Here is an 8,885-nt window from a genome sequence, read left to right on the forward strand (position 1 = left end):
CAGAATAGTATCGTTCCTGTTTCCCAACGGGTCCAATCTTGGTGTCACACATGATGCCGAGTGAACCCAAATGGCGGCCGATGTTTACGTTGGAAGCCACGGGCTCGTTATGTATCTTGCAGTAACTTTCATACCGTTGCTGCAGCTCTTTCCTGCTGATAAGGTACCGCTTCATAGTAATAGTCTTTCCCTTCATTTGAACGAAGGTATTCATGAAACTAACAAAGGAGGCCTTTCCTTTGTAATCCCGTTTGTAGTAACAGAAAGCCATTGAAGACGTGGGTTGGGTCAGGCGAAGTTACACAGACTAACAAGATAGTCCTCTAATCAATGATCCTGTATCAGCACTGAACTCGAAATACGTCAGAGCGACAATTTCAACCCAGGGCTGGAGGGCCAGTTGATGATATTCTCACGTCTTGCTCAACCAAGTAACCTCGGTTAGACCTTGTTTATATTTAAATATAGTATAGCTAATATAGTGAAGCTTGATGATTCTCTTTATATGTAAGTTGCAATGTAGTGTAGATATATATACATATATATATATATATATATATATATATATATATATATATATATATATATATATATATATATATATATATATATATATGTATATATATATATATATATATATATATTTATATATATATATATATATATATATATATATATATATATATATATATATATATATATATATATATATATATATATATATATATATATATATATATATATATATATATATATATATATATATATATTTCTTTTTTTCAATAATGGATGGAAATTAGCTCCTAAGGTGATTTTTTTGTTGAAGTGGGACCTCCAGCCATTCTGTCCACCTTTTCCCTTTCTAGACATGTGGTGGTGCAGGGGGTAGTGTGGCAACCTTCGTCTTCATCTTTTTGGGTGCGGGCTTGCAAACCTCGTGGAGTAGTTGTGGGGTTTGCTTCTTTGCTGCACCCGACATAGCCATCTGGGCGTAGCTATCTACCCGGGCTGGTGGGTCAGCCAGCATAGCTACACGCTCACTCGATACCTGGCTGGTGGACGAGCAGCCTTCCTTTCTTCCATGGCTACAGTCTGCCTAACGACCTGGGGTTGTGGAGCAGCCATCCTTACTACCACCCAGGTTGGTTGGGCAGCCTTCTTTCGTTTCTTTGCTACACCCTTCTGGTTGGGCTGGTTGGGCAACCTTCTTTTTCTTCTTCTTCGATACAACCTGCCAACCGAATTCGTCTGCTGGTGGGTCCGTTTCTTTCATGGATACAACCTCTGTAGCCACTTGGGCTGGCCGGTCAACCTTCGGTTGTAGGTAAAAGTATATATATAGAATAATGTGGTTATCATCAGCAGCCAGAGGCCATTCCTCCCTCCTTGCCTGCAGAGTTCTTGATTTTCTGGAAAGTTCTACGAGATTCTGGTAAGATAAATACCATTGAGAGGACGTTGTTAGGGGACAGTCAGGTTCAGTTTAGAGTTGGTTGTGGGATGGTTCTTTTACTGTGTCGTATCAGCCAGATGGGTATTTCTTTTCACAGTTTTATTTAAATTTTTTTTTTCTAGAGGCATGATCTAGAACACTATTTTCCATATGTTTATCATTTTTGTTGTTATAGTTTCATTATCATCATTAGTTTTGTTATTGTTGACTTTCAGATATTTGCTGTTATGTTTGTGATTCCCGTGGAAGCGTCTGACATCTTGCTAGAAGACTTTCTGGTCACAATATTTCTGCACTGGGGAGTTGATCGTATTCTTTTATTGCAGGTTTTGTTATTATCTTGCTTTACATTAAGGTCTACTGGAGGTTTTCCCAATGCTGGTTGAACATATGTCCAGCAACAGGAGATGGCGTAAGATACAGTATTGATGAAACTTATCTATCTATATACCTATCTAAATATCACTCTATCATTCTATCAATCTAACTATCTATCTATCTATATATCTATCTATCTATCTTTATCTGAAAGTAAACAGTAATAAAATCATTGATATATGAAGTATAACAACGTCCTCTCAATGGCAATTATCTCACCAGAATCTTCTAGAACCTTCCAGAAAACTATGAACTCTGCAGGCAAGGAGGGAGGAATGGTCTCCGGCTATTGATAAAACCATATTATTCCATATATATGTTTATATATACATATTTATGTATATATATGAATGTATATATAACGTACAAAATAATGCGTCAATCATCAGTATCGAAGAAAACTGAAAAGATGAGGTCCCACCGAGATTCGAACTCGGATTGCTGGATCCAGAGTCCAGAGTGCTAACCCTTACACCATGGGACCTGATAAGAAAAGATGTGATTTCATCTAAATGTTTTACATATGATCAACCAGAGGCCATTCCTCCCTCCCTGCCTGCAAGGTTCAAGGTTTTCTAGAAGGTTCTCGAAGATTCTGGGTAGGAACTGCCATTGAGAGGACGTAGTTATACGATCATTAATGATATTGTTGTTCACTTTCTGATTTAGAAAGATAGATAGATAGATAGATAGATAGATAGATAGATAGATATGTAAAAACAGGTATTAGATAGATCGATAGATACATAAGTCTGTATATGTCAACTTTCACAGAAATCATTGATATCTGCGTTATTCTGCAAGAAATACATGTACATGGATGTAGTTATGATATGGGTTAGGTATAAGACCAGTCGTGTTGAGATTGTAGTGAATGTGACCATTGACTTCAACCTTAATGGTGTAGTGAAGATACAGTTGTGGTAAAGATAAATCTTGAAGTGACTCATAAGTTTGTTGTGAGTACAAGGATGCATCGTAAATGAGTACTTCCTACCTGAAAGTCAACAATTACAAAATTGATCAAGTATAACAACATCCTCGGACAACCAACTACAAACACCAACCATAGAGTGAACCTGACTGTCACCTAACGACGACCTCTCAAAGGTAATGATCTTACCAGAATCTTCGAGAACCTTCTAGAAAACCTTGAACCCTGCAGGCAGGGAGGGAGGAATGGCCTCTGGTTGATTATATGTAAAACATTTAGATGAAATCACATCTTTTCTTATCAGGTCCCATGGTGTAAGGGTTAGCACTCTGGACTTTGGATCCAGCAATCTGAGTTCGAATCTCGTTGGGACCTCACCTTTTCAGTTTTCTTAGAAACTGATGATGGAACTGAGCCATAAATTTTACCTTCGATGGACATATATTTTCTTACGGCCCACCATTTTATTTAAGTATGAAGATCTCACGGCAGAGAGGAAACATGAGATATTCAAAATCAAAAGCCGCAATTGCCCTCATGGTAATGATCGACATGTTTGCAGACAGATGACACAGACATGTGAGAAGTTAGACTAATATGGACGTTCCTGGTTGCTGTATAGCCTAGGTTTATTATCACTTGTAACGAAGGAGAAATGTTGCACATTATTACACACCTTTTTATTTAGGCTAGGCTACGCTAGGATGACTAGGGTCCATAACGTAACAGAGCTGGGAAATGCATCATATCGGATCTGTATTTGTGCAAAATGGCGCAAGTTTGTGGAAGTGATTTACGCAATGCCGGAGAGAATCCACCTCCACCAGAAATAATGTCTCAGACCATACAATATCTGCTGTTGGACGAGCAGGGGACATTAGACCAATATATTCCTGTAGTTTACTGCTGTTCCCAAACACGCAGCAAGACATTCGTAAAAGCGTTAAACTAAACTTTTCCATCGGTTTTCATATCTTTAATTACTTACACCAGTTCCAACAGATGGAAAAAATCATTTGAAAAATAAGAAATTATTTGCCTATAAAAAGCATTTTGATCGATCGTACCAAATATTTAATTATTTATGTACCCGACAAAATATTCAGTCACTCCTATATCCGACATTTTTCCTGCTGGCTGGTGCCGTTAAAGTCATATGGTAATTTACCGCAATTAGATTATAGATATATTCATCTATATAGAATGGCTCAGCCTGAAGAAACATATATATTTTCACTAAATCCTCCTCTTTACTACACTCCCATCTTCACTACATAGTTCTAACACATCTTGACTACACCATTGTATGACCACATTATCATATCATTGTTCTTATCTTCACCACAGCCTCGACAAAATTGATGTTTTCTTTACTCATCAGGGTAGATGGTCATCTTTATGATGACAGAGAACACACAACATATTAAACCACTTATCTTTTGTCACTTTAATCTAATTTCTGCTGATAAAAACGAATTATAATGACAATCCTTGAGTTCTGTGATGGGACATTGTACGGGTGAAGGAACTGTTGTGAGGCACATGTATTAAACTATTGAGAAATAAACTTAACTGTATTAAACTATTGACTTCACTATATTAGACTTCTCTATATTAAGCTATGCTAGGATATGATCAGTTCCCAGGTTATATAAGGGCGGGAGCCGGGACCGAGAGCATCATTTGAGCTGTGACCTCTGTCGAGTGAACATCTCTGCTCCGCCTTGCAAGCTCCCTCAACCTTTCCTCGAACACTTCAATATAATAATGTTCACCAAGGAGGTAGGACGATCCTCCTTTGTCCAGGAGATGGAATTTGAATATGTCCATGTATTTGACATGGGCTATGGCTGTGTGGACATGGAAGTGGAATACCCAGACGTGGAAGTGATGGATGGAGTGGAATTTGGCTGTGTGGATATGGAGGTGGAATACCCAGAGGTTGAAGAGATGGATGGAGTGGAATTGGTGGAATACCCGGAAGTGGAAGTCATGGATGGAGTGGAATTTGGCTGTGTGGATATGGAGGTGAAATACCCAGAAGTGGAATTGAAGGAAATGGAAAATGGGTGAAGCTGGTATGAACGCTATATGGATTTGGTGAAGGTTGACCTCGTAATGTGTTGACGTAAAATAGGTCAACCACTGTGACCATGTGGCGGGGAGGGCCACATCCACCAATCACGAAGCGAGCCCCACCACGGAGAAGTATCCTGGCTGCATCCACGTACGAGAACCACCGCGGGATTGCCGTCATCCAGTACTCCTGCTATGCCTCCTACAAGAAGGCACTTCTTGCCAACGTAACACCACTTTCCGTCAACGGTCGCTGTGCAAAAGTGAAACCTCACCGTCCCACTGATGCTGACTAAGTGACCTCGCCCACTCAAGTGGCACTGCAGCCAACACTCCCTACCAAACCCACTATCCATAAGGAAATGCAGCCCACCCTACTTGTCAGGCCCACCTTCAGGGAGACATGGCAGGTCTCAAGACCTGTCAGGCCCACCATTCAAGACCGACTTGGTCCCCCAACACACGTCAGGCCCACCATTCAAGACCGACTTGGTCCCCCAACACATGTCAGGCCCAGCGTTCTAGACCGACTGGGACCAATAACACATGACATGTCCTACGTTACAGACCGACTGCACTCCGCACCACGTACGGGCGTTAAAAGGCGTGTCGAGATGACACACGTTCCCTGTGCCAAAAGATTCAGTTGGTGAGGAACCTGAGTTCTTTCTTCCTGCTGGTGCTGCAGGAGAACACGGCCCTAGAGTGGACACTGGAGGTGTGTTTGTGTTTGTGTTTGGGTTATCACTGAGGAACCAACACCAAGACAACTTTAGTTTCGCCCCGACAAGGATTACGTTAATCTGGCGGAAGTCTGGCTTTCTCCCAGTAGTGGATGACACATAATATCTACATAGGGACGTTGAAAAACAAAGAAAAAAAATGGGAACATTACCCCGCCCAAAAAAATCCATAAATTCACGGGGATAATTTCCTTCGTTTTCAAAGAAAAAATGAAACTCTTCCGACGCTACCGTGCCTTCCATAAAGCAACCCTCAAAGAAATGACTTTCTACACAATGTGCAAGGAGTCGGTTAGCCAATCTTCATATGGCTGGGGCTATTGTTCCCTCTGATTGATTCATTTTTCAAGATTAAGGAAAGTTATAATAAAAATATTGTATTGAGTTTCTCCGTTGGTGTCAGGGTAAACACCCATCCCCCCCGAAGCTTGGTTACCTTTCCGTGGTGGGGGGGACTTCATGGATTGGGCAGTAGCAACCATCGTTGGTTGCTTCTGTTCAATCCATGAACGAAAAACCAAGCATCTTGAGCGTAATTGTCGTTTAAATTCACTTAGTGTCAAAACTGACGCGAAAGCGGTTGTCTCAATTTTGTCAGAAATGTTTTTGCGTTTCGGCCTGATGGCGGGAGTCGGTTTGGCGCTGTGGTCATGAGGGAATACGAGGAAGATTGGCAACCGTCCCAGAAGTAGCTACAGTGAGGCCCAGCAGCTGTCCCTAATACTATGGAAGGCACTCATGTAAGGTGTGCAGTGAGGCGTAGCAGTATCAAGGGAAACGGATAACCAAAACAGCAATCTTGATCATCAGGAGGCTATCCAATGCTCAGAATAGATAAGGACGATTATTGTATGGCTTCGCTCAGAGGATGAAAATCTTAGCCGTATAAATCGAGTAAAATAACTAGTAGTTAGAGGTAGTGAAGTGGAATTACCGTATTTCTGTGGTCTTGATAGTAAAACGAAACTTTTCGTTTTCTCCATCAATCTAGAGGTGTTGTAGACCACCATCTTTAAGGTTGTAAGGTAATGGTAACTTCAAGGTCATGACCTCAGCAAGTTTGTGATGGAAAGTGCAGGAAATGTGGTAATGTATATAATATAAATTATATAGTTGTATAATAAATGTGTCTTAAAATTTAGTCTTCTCTTTGCCCGTTCATTAATTCAAATACAGGTAAGTTTTCTTTCTAACGAGGTGGGATAAGCTACGTGCACTCGGCTTATGAATGTGGTGACTTTCCCTTCATTACCACAATGGTGTGCTGAACTGAAGATGTAGAAATCCGTAGACGAATCTAAGATAGGAAATCAATCTACATCAAAAATTGAACGTATGCATCTTTAGATGGACATAAAACAAATGGACGGAGGAGCACACTGGAGCAAATCAATTTCAATATCACCACTTAAAGTAGGCCTTTCAAGTAGTTGTGGCTTTAAAGCAAACTTTTTCTAACCAAGGTTTAGTTAGCACCTAAACTAATCCCCACGACCTTACCTTAAGAAATATTTTCAGAGGGTACTGTCTGAACATATTTCTAAGGTAAAGTCATTTAGGTTTCGTTTAGATGCTACCCTAACCCAGGCTAGAAAAAGTTTCCTTTGCTTCAGGGCCCAAACTACGTAGATGGTCTACTGTTGATATTAAACAGTAATAGAAAGGTGAAAAAACTGAGATGAAATGAATAAAAAAGACAGAATGGGTCAGTTGAAAGTTGAGGTATTTGCTAGATACAATTTTTGGCAGATCCAAATGCATCCTAAAGTCAGTCACTTAAATCACAATGCTGAATATTGTTTTAATTGTTGGAACTAGTTACAGGAAGTAAAAATGTCAAGCTTAAAGGGATGCCATTATAATAGCTTCATATACCTGTATAGGATCTCTTAAACTTCTTTTCCCTAAAGCTGAATGGATTTAAGTAGTTTAATCTGCTCTCTGAATTTGTTTCTCAGTCCAGTAATCATCTTTGGAGATTACCTCAGTAATTTCTCCATTCAATGTCTTCCTTTTCTTATTAGTTGACGACCAAAGCAGTACAATATCCAAGCTGTGATGACTATGTTTTGGGAAGGCGAGAGGTCAGGTTATGCAAGAATGTTAGAAATGGCTTCCATCAGTTTCTACCCTATCTACTCTAAATATTTTGGGTTATTAGAACTTAGAGATTTATGAGTAGATAATACAATATAGTTATCTTGGCAAGATATCCAACATGAGATTATAGTCATAATAACAATATAGTCACAAGGCCAATATATAGTCACCGGAATATTATATTTATCATGATAATATATCACTTATGACAAAATATGCATGATTTGAAAATGACAATATAGCACCTATAAAAAATATCACATTGCTAATATAGCCAAGGTGACGATATATACACGATAGTACTGTAACGAAAATAAGAAGATAGTCAAAATGACAACATGTTCATAATGACAATACTGCCACTATGTATATATATTCTCCACAACACTATAGCTACACTGACAGTAAAGCTATCTTCACAAAAGCGTAAAATTGAACATACAGCAAACGACAATATAGCCACCATGACAATACAGCCATCTTGACAATAAAGTCACGATATAAATCAATCGCCAGCACATTAGAAACGCGTTGAGAGTAATTTACAGATTTTATAGATATCATGAAAATATTGCCACCATGTCAATATATTTGCTATGACAATTTAGCCATTATGATAATACAGTCAAGTCGACAATGTATTCACTACGACAATAAAACTACCATGATCATATAACTGATATGACAATACAGTCAAAGGAAAAATATAGAAACATTCAACTTATATTCACAAAGGCAATATAACCACCTGACAATATAGATAGTGTAAATAAATAGTCGTTTTCGGATCATAGGAAACATATAGACTCCAGGACAATATAGTCTCTGTGAAAAAACAGTGACTCAGACAGGATTTATCATTATAATATAGTCATAACATTATAGCTGTCATGTAATTGTAGTCAACATGACAAAATTATCACAATGAAATAAAACGGTATTACAATATAGTTACCATAATTATACACCAATCATGATTATATAATCAGCAGGTTGACATAAACAATATCACAGTGTAAAAACCATGACAATATAAGGATGTGATGATATGATATCTATTCAATTACACTTACAATACCAAACATGCCGCCATGATAATATTATTATCATGATCATATAATGACAGCAATATTGTAGCTAATAACAAAATATATCCCGAACGACAAAATTAACCATAGCAATATAGCCATCAAGTTGATAT

General features: G+C 38.7%; 1 non-coding gene across 1 annotated transcript; it reads right to left on the reverse strand.

Annotated features, from left to right (window-relative positions):
- Positions 1-2,243: 2,243 nt before the first annotated feature.
- Positions 2,244-2,315, reverse strand: TRNAQ-CUG (transfer RNA glutamine (anticodon CUG)). Its single transcript has one exon. It is a non-coding gene; the product is annotated as a tRNA-Gln (tRNA).
- Between the last annotated feature and the right edge of the window lie 6,570 nt (positions 2,316-8,885).

The sequence above is a fragment of the Panulirus ornatus genome, chromosome 42 (assembly GCF_036320965.1).
Source record: "Panulirus ornatus isolate Po-2019 chromosome 42, ASM3632096v1, whole genome shotgun sequence".
NCBI lineage: Eukaryota > Metazoa > Arthropoda > Malacostraca > Decapoda > Palinuridae > Panulirus > Panulirus ornatus.